Source organism: Engraulis encrasicolus, chromosome 2 (assembly GCF_034702125.1).
Source record: "Engraulis encrasicolus isolate BLACKSEA-1 chromosome 2, IST_EnEncr_1.0, whole genome shotgun sequence".
In the NCBI taxonomy this organism is placed as follows: Eukaryota; Metazoa; Chordata; class Actinopteri; order Clupeiformes; family Engraulidae; genus Engraulis; species Engraulis encrasicolus.
Window position 1 is genome coordinate 36,167,819 of NC_085858.1, and position 9,405 is coordinate 36,177,223.

General features: G+C 40.2%; 1 pseudogene; it reads right to left on the reverse strand.

Moving 5' to 3' along the window:
* Positions 1-265: 265 nt before the first annotated feature.
* On the reverse strand, positions 266-9,193 carry LOC134464331 (sulfotransferase 2B1-like; annotated as a pseudogene).
* Between the last annotated feature and the right edge of the window lie 212 nt (positions 9,194-9,405).

Genomic DNA, 9,405 nt, shown 5'->3' on the forward strand with positions numbered 1-9,405 from the left:
GTATTAAAGGAAGCAGCGTTAATAACCACTAGTGGATGATCACTGTGTTTACAAGGACATGGATTTAGCCAATAGTTACGGAGTTACGTTATTCAAGCACACTGTCCCCTTAAAACATTTGCACTACTTAGAAAGCAAATCTGGCACACGTCATCCAAGGAATGAGATTCTTGTGGAAGTCACACAAAGACCAATCACACAGTGAATGTATTAATTCAACTAATAGAGTGTTAGTACCACAAGTGTTAAAACAACACAGTATACTTTACTGTGCGTGGCAAAAGCTGTCCCAATAAAATTTGAAATTGACGCCTTTCATTTTCTCTTTATACACAGCATCAAAGCGAGCCGACTGGGCGGGACTCATCGTGTTCACCCAATCACCGGAAGTGCCTGAAAATAAGACCACATCAAACACGTCAATGAAACTTCAAACATAGGTAAATGCAACAGTTCAAAGATCCATGCGAGCAAAAAGTCAAACAACTGTGCGGTAAACTTCTTTCTTTTGAAGTCAAACATAGGTACGTTTGTAATGAGCGGTCACTTTCTCAACAGCAGTGCATCAGCTGCACATTTCCTTTAATTGACAGGCACAAATGAACTTAATAAAGGTCCCAAAGGATTGTCCTATCAGGCTGCACATACATTTCCTTTTATCGACGGATACAAATCACCTTAATGAAGGTCAGGTTTGATGACCAGGGTTTTTTCACCTGGTAAGATTGTCACACTGTCCTTTGCCATAGTTGCTATTTGCACCCGGAGGTGAATAGCCATTGTTGCTATTTACATCTGAAAAGCCGTTGTTGCTATTTAGCCATTGTTGTTATTTGCACCTGGATGTGAATAGTTGTTCTTGCAATTTGCACCCGGATGTGAATAGCCATTGTTTCTATTTGCACACGGGTGTGAATAGTCATTGTTGCTATTTACACCCGGGTGTGAATAGCCATTGTTGCTATTTGCACCCGAATAGCCATTGTTGCTATTTGCACCCAAGTGTCAATAGCCGTTGTTGCTATTTGCACTCGGGTGTGAATAGCCATTGTTGCTATTTACATCTGAAAAGCCGTTGTTGCTATTTAGCCATTGTTTCTATTTGCACACGGGTGTGAATAGTCATTGTTGCTATTTACACCCGAATAGCCATTGTTGCTATTTAGCCATTGTTGTACTGTATTTACACCCGGGTGTGAATAGCCATTGTCACTATTTGCAAACAGCCAATATATATTTCATGATGTCATGAACCTATACAATGATTTTAATGACAAAAATATGTGTTGTACACACTCAACCACGGTAAATCAAGGGAATTCTAAACTTTATGTAATAACTATGGTAATTGTTCCCTCTACATCTTTAATTCTGAGTGACTCAGCCTCTCTGTGATTGTCTTATAGCTGGACATTCAAATTGTTCATCAGTACAATTCATTTTGAAATGTTCTTCCTTGTTGTTTTATCTTATTTGGATGTTTATAACATTTCACTGATCCCCGTCCCAACTTATTTGAGACATGAGTACATATGTCCCCTAAAAAATATTTTTTCTCGGTTTTAACACTTGATATGTTGTCTTTTCACTATTCTCCATCTAAGGAATGTATTGAATGTTTTGAAAATGATAGCATTTTGATTTTATTCTCAGTTTACCAAACGTCCCAACTTCACCGGCGTTGGGGTTTGTATATACACTACATATGGTTTTGAAAGGGGGTGCACAGAAAAAATTGTATATCAGGGGGGCCTTGGCTGGATTCTACCGGTATTTGGGGGGCCTTGTCATGGTAAAGTTTTGGAACCCCTGCCCTATGGACCTCCAAGTCACCTGAGCAAAGTGGACCAAAAAGGAAAAATAACATTACCCTTCCTTAAAAACTCTGACTTAAGTTGGTCAAAGAGCTTGGTGGGCAACATGGAGTAGTTGGACATCTTGTTTTGTTTCATGTTTCTGAAGACGCAGCGATCGGCTATCTTGGCCACGATGTCCTGGCTCAAAGATTTACCCAGAAAGGAGGCCAGCTTTCTGACAGAGCCCTGGAGATCCTGATGAAAATCAAATACAAGTCAGAAAAGACAAATGCAAGTCATTAAAATCTACTCTAAAATTACCCTTGCCTTTCCACTCCTACTTTATTCCTCCTCTTGCACAAGAAAAGTTTAGAGCCTGAATGTACTCTAGATGAGCTTGATGATCTCGAGTAATTGTGTCCAATTTCTCGCCCAAGCCAAGATCCGAGATTGCGTCCATATTCCGACACTTTCCTTGCTGTCTAGAGCACATAGATAGCTTCTGAATGGTCTAGATTTTCCCTTCCCAAAACCATCCCTAAACTTAACCTGTCAGTAGTGCCATATTTCTGAGTTTTACAATTTTGCCCTGACCAAAACGATCCCTAAACCTAACCTGTCAGTAATGCTATGTTGAGTTTTAAATTTATGCCCTGACCAAAACTTTCCCTAAACCTAACCTGTCAAAGACAGCTGCATGACCACTGCGCATGTGTGTCAAAGGGAATGCGTCGTAATCTGGACGCAATTTCAGTTTTTGGTTTGCGTGAGAAAATCGCTGCAATTCCGTCCAGATCATGTACAGTGGGGTACATACGTGTATGTGCAAATGTGATATTTGTGTATGATGAAGAGGGGATTGGGTGGGAGGAGACTGGGACTGAGAATCCTTTTTAATTTAAGTTTACCAACTACAGATTCAGTCATTTTCAGCTTTAGGTGTTTTCATATGTCATTTACAAATTCCAAAATCCAGAAACAAAAACCTGGCCAGCTTGACTAAGTTAATACTTGCTCCCAAATACAAAATGCATCTGCACTGTACTGTATGATATGACAGCATATAATATATCAACTTACTCGTATCATTTCCTCATAAAAGATATAACAGACGTTATCTGACTCCTTGGCGCTGATCCATCCCTTGGCATGGTCAAACCAAGAGCCGAACATGACTGTGTGAGGGAAAAAACGTAGGTCAGTGCCTTCACATGAACTGTAGTATCAATATATTATTCTGATAAAGCGCCCTTTGCTTCCTTTTCATGTATTATTACATTTTAATGTAGCGTCTACACAACCAAAGTCCCTTGAGATATTTCTTTAATGTGTAAACTTTGTTGCTTTTCCGCTTGTGGTGTAGTAGCCCTTTCATGATGGCCTGATGATCGCATTCACTATTTGCTAAAAAAAAAAAAAAAAAACCTGAACATCATAACATTAAACACTTTAGAGTTTCTTTTGCCTTAAGACATGTTAAAGTTTTTATCTCTTACCTGACATGTTTCAACTGGGTGACTTCTGTCCTAAGAGGACAACTCTAACAGCAGGAGGTGTGACCAACCTGTCGTTATTGGCAGGGAGGTCACACCTCCACAACATCAGCTGATTTTAAAGCACGTCACTCATCAACATCACAGTCACCCTCTGATGAAGACGGAAGTAACACCGTCGAAACATGTCAGGTAAAATATAAAAACCTTTACATGTCTTAAGGCAAGAGAAAATCTAAAGTGTTTAAGTTAGACATAATAAACCTAATACACATCATAACATTGTTATGACATTACCAAGACTCTCAAGTAACCGATGAAGAAAACATTTGGAAAACAGTAAGCTTATAACAGAGGGTATGCCCGAAAGGGCTAAATATACAGTATGTCACTCAAGTTAGTACACCACTCACATGTTTTGCAGATTTGTGATTATATCTTGTCATACGAGAGCATTAAAGACATTTCCTTTTGACAGAATGATTAATGACCTATTTAACGACAAATTTGCTTTAGATGGTGTCAAGCATGTGTGGTGGTAAACAAGTGAGTTTTACAAAAAAAACGTTTATCCTCTCAATACTCAAGCATGGTAGTGGGACTGACATTGTTTAGGGATGCATGAATGCTGTCAACATTGGTAATCTGAATTACACCTAAAGGAAACATGCAGGTCAACATGTACTGTGACTACTGAAGCAGATCATGATACTCTCCATAGGATTGAATTCAAATCTCACACCAATCTATTTAAGCCAGGTGTAGACTCAAAATGTAAAAGTTCAATGTAGAGAAAGGTTGAATTCACACCGATGACCTCCCTTTTAATCCCTTTTTCATTTTGAGGCGATTCGAGCCAACACAGCCCCTTCTCTACCGGAATCTAATCTGGGGTGTACTCACTTTTGTGGGCAATGTTTAAACATTAATGGCTGTATTTTGATTTTTTTCTGAGAGAACAAGAAATTTAAGTTATATATGTAGTTAAAAGGTCACCAATCATTGTGTCAAAAAGACATTTCTTTAACCCTCTGAGGTCTAAGGCCTTTCAGAGGCTTTTAGGCTGCTTGCACCACCCTGACATTTTCAAGTATTTTCAGCTAACAGTAAGCATCTATGCAAAAGTGGAATATATGGTTGTATTGTGAAAAGCCTGACAAGAAATAATCTGAAAAAAAATTGGATGTCATACAAACATGTTATATTTAAATTGAGTATAAACACAACTGTACAAAAAAACAGGGTTCAGACGTCTTCAAAAGGTTCAAGAAAACACACAATAAATATATCTAGCCAAGACTTTTGAAGTTTGAATCTTGTAAACAAATGTGTTGGCAGCATAAAAGTGAAAAGGGCATTTAGAAATGTTTTGTTGTTTTCATACAAAATGCAAAAAAGAATGACTATGTCACTGCCACTGCCTGTCTCATTTGAATACTAATGAGATAGGTGTGAAAAACCTCTAATGGCCCACACCCCCCTGTCAATCCCCATGTGCTCTGATAGCCCCAACCCCCCTGTCACTCTACGTCTGCTGTGTTTACCCTACCTGAAAGGGGCGTGTTGTCACCTCTGAATAGCCACTCAAGCACTGGTACTTTACATGTGAATAGCTATAGGTGTGGCTGCTACAGGCAGAGAGTACAGAATATGCGAATATTTCTTTTCACTTTCTTTAAATTGGGCCAGCTATATAATTTATTTAATATATATATATTATTATTATAAATCTGGAAGGTCTGAGGTTTCTAATGGTGTAACTTATGTGTTTCAATGACAAAAACTCACAGAGTTACAGATTTGTTTTTAGAGACATGTCAAATTGCCCTCTCAAGGGCACTTAGACCTCAATGGGTTAATGCTCTCCTATGAAAAGATATACTCACAAATCTGCGAAACATGTGAGGGGTGTTCTCACTTACGTGACATACTGTAGTCTAATAAATGGCCATGTCCAAACTGCCTTTCCATTCACACCAAACATTTTGGTCCCTATATCACACTATGGAAAAAAGGCTTACACCCAACTTGTCAGAAAATGACGCTTTTGGACTATGAACGCTATGAACATATATGGGGCAGCTGTGGCCTAACCGCACGAATAGACCAGGCGTGATGCGATTGAAGCGACAGAGCGATACGCGCGATTGAAGCGACTACAGTATGTCCGTTAGAAGCAGAAGGCAAAGCATTCAAGCATTCTCATTGGCTGTGGTCAATGACGTCTATACAGTCATTGGCTGTCGCGGCTGGTCGCCGAACCACGTCATAGANAGTTGAAAGGANTTCAACTTCAAACTGTCGCTCTCGTCGCGCAAATCGCCTCTCGTCTCCAGAATCGCTTTTGTCGCGCGACTCAATACAAAGTCAATTACTTCCGTCGCTCGCCTCGCTCTTGTTGCGGTAGGTGTATTTGTGCGGTAATGGTTAAGGAGATGAGCTTAAGTTCAGAGGGTTGCATGTTTGAATCCCACCGTTCCACTCCCTACCTCACTCCATGGCTGAGGTGCCCTTGGGCATGACACCGACCTCATACTGTTCCAGGGACTGTAACCAATTAGCCTCGCGAGCCATCCTACGTACCTCCGCCAAAGGATTGGCTCCACTACAGTAGTCTGGCCGTGCTTCTCTGTGGAGTGCCTGGAGCAGTAGAATTTTGATCGCAACGCCCCACCAGAAAACAGCCAATAAGCGAATACGCCCCCCACGTGGGGGCGAAAGGGGGAGGACGCTCGTGACAATGACGTACACATCTGCGCCAGAGCCATTGGTCTGCGCTATGTTGTTGTTGAGTAACTGCCAGCGATTGGGTGAGAGGTGTCCAATAATTTCAAACCATAACTGAGTGCAAACTTCCTGCATCCTACAATCGCTTCAGACCAAACAAATGCCAGACCATAAATACGAAAATGTAATGGTAGTATTATGGGATGGTCAGGACCAGGCTAGTAACCAATACCCTTTAAATAACTGTAGTCGCTTTAAAGCGTCGGCCAAGTGTATAGTAATGTGACAAGTGAACATTTATTATGGTGTACAATAGCAGTATGTGTTCTTCCTCACTTTTCTCATCAATGAAATTCTCCATGAAGTCGTCCACAGTCCCCAGGTTCGGCAGGAAGGAGGCCATTCCGTGGAAGTGGTATGAGGACGTGAAGACATCTTTCGGGTTTCGAAAGACATACAAAACCTGAGGGGGATAATCACATTTTGACGTAATCATCTGTGAAATCAATAGGTCTACAATTGTAATTTAAACATGTATCATTTTTGTATTTAATCATCTGCCTAGAGGAACATTTGGGCATTAATAAGGAACAGAACCGTTTCATTTTAACACAGTACCAAGCACTTTCTCATAGGCTGCATTAATGAATAGCCTATGAAAGTTGAACTCATGACAGATGTATAAGTTATTTTATGAACCAACCACTGCATACCCTTGGTTTGACCTTGCTGTAGGACTTTGGCATCATGCTGTAATGGAAGTGTGTGACGAAGATGCGTGGAGATGGCCTCTCCTCCAGCTTCGCTCTGTGCCCTGCATACTCCAGCCATGGTACCAGGTCCCAGTTTGGGATGGTGTCAATAGGTGTGAAGTCCCCCTCGCTCTGGATCACGGGAATGATCTCCTGCATCCATACAGTGCCTGAGCAATAGCCAGGGTAGGCAAAACCATATGGGATCATTCAAAGTTCAACAAGGTTCATACTGTACTTGCATAACCACATTCATCTGACTTTCCAATATGAATGCATTGGGAATTGTCGCATGTCCCACATTCCTTTCCCCAGTGAAAGCATGAAGTGCTGCTGTCAATCTGAACTAAGGAGTAGGCCTAAGGGCAAGTAATAAAAGAAGATATTTCTGATGGCTGCGTAAAACATGGAAATTTGTTCTGCCTTACAAAGGCAAAGAGCAGTAACTACGCCAGCATTGAAACTGAGAAAAGGGCCTTCAAAGTATTGGTATTAGTTTGGATATTGGAGTTAGGCCACTGCAAAGTTGACAAAGTAATATCTTTAAAATGGGACACATTTGGACCATACGGCTTTGTCATAAGATAAAAGAGGCACTATGAAGACCATTTTCAGTCTAAACTCAATTTTGACAAAATATGTAGTCACTGCACTTTGCCTTTGCATTCTACAGGAGTAGAATGCAGTCTTCCATACCAGTGGCTACTGGTTTTCCGGTCACTAGCAGTCACTAGCCATTCAGCCTTCCTACTAGCAGTTTTTCTGATTTTGTGGTAACACTTTACTTAAAGCCCACATTATAAGCGCATTCATAACAAATTATAACGCCCATTATAATTACTTAAAATGTATTATGACTACAGCCATAATGCTTCATGATGCTTTATATTAACAATTATGAATAACGGTGAATCTAGCTTATAATTAGAGATGCACCGGATCCTGATTTTTAGGATCCTGCCGGATACCGGATCTACTGCTTAAGATCCTGCCTGATCTGGAACCGTATACTGAATCCTATGAAAGAGTTGAAACACATAGCCTACTCGCACACGTGGGCCCTTTTTTATCACGTTGGCTCAAACTATTTTGACTGAAAAGCCTCGGCTACCGGATCCTGGATCCTGGAACCGGATGCGGATCCTGTGAAAAACCCCAGGTAACACTTTCTATGAAGCACATATCTATAGCGCATTATGAGGACATTTATAACAACTTATAATGCGCATCATTATCATAGTACATTATGACTACACTCATAACGCTTCATGATGGAGTATATCAACAGTCATGAATAACTATGAATCTAGCTTATAATGCATTATAAATCTTATGGTGTTTTGAATGCTTGTGATTGGTTAAAAACTACAGGCAGGGAACAGGCTTATAATACATTATAACTGTCATAATGCAGTATGATTAATTATGATGCGCATTATAAGTTGTTATGAATGCGCTCATAATGCGCTGTAGATATGGGCTTCATAGAAAGTGTTACCAAACCCATTATCCTGCCGGATCCAGAACCGGATCTTGGATCCGGTGCATCTCTACTTATAATGCTTTAAAAATCCAGGGGTGTCATGAGTGCTATAAACTACAGGCTGCCTGATGGGGCTTATCGTACATGATGAGCACCTATACCCCTCTATGCACAGACCTGGATGATAAACTGTCATAAGGGTTCATAAGATGCTATAATGCTTCATGTGAGATCATAAGGGGTCAATGTGTGCTGTAAGTAAAGTGAAGTTCATATGGATGCATCTATAATGCACTGTATAATACACATCTATAATGAATCGTAATGTACTATAAGCCCCATCAGGCAGCCTGTAGTTTATATCCAGTCACGAGCACTCATAACACCCTTGGATTTATAAAGCATTATAAGATAGATTCATGGTTATTCGTTACTGTTAACATAACACATCATGAAGCATCATGGGTGTAGTCATAATGCGTTGTAAGTAATTGCGCATTATAATTTATCTATATATAGATATGGGCTTCATAGAAAGTGTTACCGATTTGGTTAACCCTTGCTCAGAAGTGATCAAACAAGAGCACCAGTATATATACATAGTGTGAAACTACTTACAGCATATCGGACAAATAGAATCTGAATGATCTTTCCTGAACCTAAATATAACTCAAGATGCAAAAACAGCATATATGCTACTGAGATATGTCATAGCTGAGAAAAACTTACCTGCCAAAGTGGGTAGTAAGACTCAAGCCCTGCCGAGACGACAACAAGAACTTACATGGCATCAACAACCTACCTGACTTGGGATAGATAACGATTAGTATGTCATCTGGAAGAAAGGTGAACTCCTCAAAGTACTTCAGACATTCTGTAGATTGATGAACTTTTGGGATGAACACTCCCTTTGTACACCGAGTATAGCTCCGCTTCAGTCATGATTTTGCAAATCTTACAGTACTCGAGTTGACAGTTAACTGTGACCAGCCGTTATGCAAGACTTAAAGCCTTGAGCTGTGGGCACTACCTAGTATTTAGCTAGTAGAGAAGCCTATATATATTGCTTGTGAATGCAAAACAGATCATGTAAAATAATGCAAAAAAGATCCTATAAGTTAGTTAGGCCTACAGTGCCGTGCATAGGCCTATAT